The 3,603-nt window shown below is 41.2% G+C and overlaps 1 protein-coding gene across 1 annotated transcript in view; it reads right to left on the reverse strand.

The window, feature by feature from the left end:
• ZNF366 (zinc finger protein 366) overlaps positions 1 to 3,603 on the reverse strand; it is a 311,266-nt gene that overhangs the window by 229,606 nt on the left and 78,057 nt on the right. The gene's annotated exons all lie outside the window — the stretch shown is intronic.

Genomic DNA, 3,603 nt, shown 5'->3' on the forward strand with positions numbered 1-3,603 from the left:
CAGTGACACTGCCCTCCACAGCTAAGATGCTGAACAACAGCTCAACCTGGAGCTGGGCTGCCGTGAGTCGCTGGCGACGGCGTAGGCTGCAGCCCCCTTGGCAGTGGGTTGCCATAAGCTACTGTGTGTAGCCAGCAGCCAGCGTGAGTGGCAAGCAGCCACAGTGAGCAGCCGTCCAGAAGCCGGTGACTGATCTGCCTTGCCTGGGAAGAGCGCAATGATGGTGCCAACTTGAGCCAGTGAAGCAACGTCCTCCACAACTAGACTGAAGAACAAAAGGAGAGCAACTCTTCTGTTCCCCTTCCCCAATTTCCCAGTGGTATGCCCATCCCCCGATTCCCCAATAAAAATCTTTAAAAAAAAAAAGTGGAATCTTACTAAATGTAACATCAAAATACTTACTTCGATCTTGTTTGCTTTGCCTTGCAAAAACAGTTCTGATCCAAATTATTAATTAATATCCAATTAAAATCCCAAAGCATCCTGTTAATTGCAACTTGGGGTCACTGGTGTGTCCTGGTTGGTGGTCAGAAGGCATCATATGTGCTGACGCAGCACAGAATTCAAACCTACACGGATAGTGTGTTATGTCAACTTGAGGAAGTCTGTGTCATTTCTCTGAGCCTCCATTTCCTCATCTATAAAAGATGACTAAAAATGCTTCCTAACAGAATGAAATAAGAAAATGAGGGTGAGGGGCCGGCCAAGTGGCGCATTGGTTAAGAGTTGGCTTGGTACTCCAGCTCTGAGCAGCAGGGCCCAGGTTCGGATCCTACATGAGGGCCAGTGACGCTACGCCCTCTACAACTAAGATGGTGAACAACAGCTCAACCTGGAACTGGGCTTCCATGAGTCGCCAGTGATGGTGTAGGCTGCAGCCACTGCTGCAGTGGGCTGCTGTGAGCTATCATGAGTGGCTGGCAGCCCGTGTGAGCTGCCATGAGCAGCCGTCCAATGGCCGGCGACCAATCTGCCTCAGCTGGGAAGACCACAATGATAATACCAACATGGGCCAGTGAAGCAAAGTCCTCCACAACTAGACTGAAGAACAAAATGACAGCAACTTGTCTGTTCCCCTCCCCCAATTACCCAATAAAATCTTAAAAAAAAAAAAAAGAAAATGAGGGTGAAAAAGTTGTAATTGTTATATAAATGTTAGTATTGTTGCTATTCTTGGGAAGCTATTAGAATAAGAACTGTTTGCCCAATTATTCCTGGTGGCCCAAATGCTGACACCAACACTATTGTCATTTCCCTCATCATCTCAGTGGAGTGTGAACACCTTTAGGAAAAAGATGTGTGTATCCTGAAATATTTACAGGTGAAATGATATGATCCCTGAGATTTGCTTCACAAATAAAAAAGCAAGTTGTAGCAATACAAGCTATAGGCTTCCTTGGAGATAGATATAACTATGGAAATAGATATGGACACAGATATAGACTTATGTAGAGAGGAACATAGATGCAGAGATGGATATAGATAACAGGTCTAATAATACCAAAGTGTCATATCTGGATGTAATAAGAGGAAGTTTTTTTCCCCTTCTTTGTGGCATTTCTACATTTTCCAAATCTTTTATAATGAACATGTTTATTTCTATAACTTTTAAGTATGTGTTTTTTTTTCATTTTCTGTTTTGTTTTCAAAAAGATATTAGAAAAAAAGTTTAAGTTGCAATATGAACAACTTATGAACAATATGAATAACAAGCACATGAAGCATTAACTCTCTAACAAGACCTCTTGGTAGTTTTAGCTTTCCACAAGCTGATCCCTCCATTTGGGCTATGCTCTCAGCAAAACCATCAAATGCCTGTTTCTCTCTCACCTTTACATGAATACCTAAATAGCTAGCCTCTCAAGTAAAACTCATTGGCTTCCTTTATAGTGCTTGACAATTTTATAGTTATATATTCTTTTGTTTGTTTCCTGGTTTGTGGGCTATCTCACTTGCCCATGAGACTCGAAATGCTAAGAGGCAGAGACTATGGTTGCTTTGTTCATCACTGTATACCCAGTGCCTAGAATTGAGCCTAGCACATAAATATGTATTGAATGAATGAGTGCAGCTGGATCCATGCAGGAGGGCAGATGTCTTCACCCAGATAGATCCAGGTACATCAGACTCTGAAGGTGTGTGGGCAGGGGCTGAATCAATAGACATCAGAGGGCTGGCATATCAGTAAATACCTGACTGCTGTATTAGAAATGAAAACTGAAGTAGTCATGAATTATTTCTATTTAAATTCAAAGAACGCCTCAGGGCAACGGTTGCTTGAAAATCCTAGAGCTAAAACAGACCTTTAAAATCAAACCCTGTCCTGCAGCTAGGAAAGCTGAAGCCAGAAATATCACACAGCCAATAGTCTCGGTCCCCACCTGCCAGGCCAGAACCCTGTCAACTGCCCTCAATGACCCTGTATGACAGCAACATAACCCAGGCACTCACAGACTGATAGCCCCACAGGTTCTTCTTGGCTCCTGCTAGCACAAGGAGTCTGAAAGTGAATGAATAGGCTTTCTTTTCCCATGCCCTTTTTATAGGTTGTTTATTCCATAAAATTCAGATCCATAACCTAGTTTGGCACCAACATTCCTTTTATTGTAGCACTAGCTCAAACCCCAAGCCAAAATGAAAATCACTTTCTTCCTTTGAATTTTCAACCGCAGGAACTTGCCTAGTGTCTCTCAGAGCCAGGTCTGGGTTTAATCATCATTCAACTTCTTTTGGCATTTCATAATTATATTGAAATACATATGATACATGCTTTAAATACATGTAATAATAATTACATTTATTGAGTTCTTACTGTATGCCAGGCACTATTTTAACCACTTCACACATTGTGATCATTCAATGTTCACCACAACCCTATGAGGAAGGTGACAGTATGCCCATTTTAAATGTGTAAACTGAGACATATCTTTAAATAACTTGCCTAATTAGCAAGCAGTGGAACTGGAACAGGCAATCTGGCTCCAGAAACCACATTTATAACCACACATGGTTTGGGGGTTTTGTTGTGTTGTGTTTAAATAGGATAGATGTTTATTTCTGGGTTGTGCATTACAGCACAGAGGTACATGACCCAGGGCTGCAGAGAAGAATCTGCTTTCCTCAACTTGTGGCTTTTATCTCAAATGCAAGGCTGTCCCTTGCTAATTGTCACTTCCCAGTCAGCGGGAAGATGCCAAGAAGGAGAGGAAGGCAAGCAGCTTCCCTGTCTCCCAGCAACTTCTCATTTTGAAAAATTTCAAGTCTACAGAAAAAGATGGAAAGATTTTTTAAAATGGAACCAGAATCTTTTACCTACATTTATAAGTTGTAGCTATTTTTACCATGTTTGTTTTATCTCTCTTTCTCTAAGAAAATACTGAAAGTTGCACAAAGGAATATTCCGTACAATATAAAGGGAAGATCAACCAGCCAGTTAGAAACATTACAAATGAATATAGTTGACTTGATGAGATAAAATATTGTAGATGACTTTCTTTTTTTTTTTTTTTTTAAAGATTTTTATTGGGGGAATTGGAACAGTGCTGGGGAATTGGGGGAAGGGGAACAGACAAGTTGCTGTCATTTTTGTTCTTCAATCTAGTT

Source organism: Hipposideros armiger, unplaced genomic scaffold (genome assembly GCF_001890085.2).
Source record: "Hipposideros armiger isolate ML-2016 unplaced genomic scaffold, ASM189008v1 scaffold_432, whole genome shotgun sequence".
NCBI classification, from domain to species: Eukaryota; Metazoa; Chordata; class Mammalia; order Chiroptera; family Hipposideridae; genus Hipposideros; species Hipposideros armiger.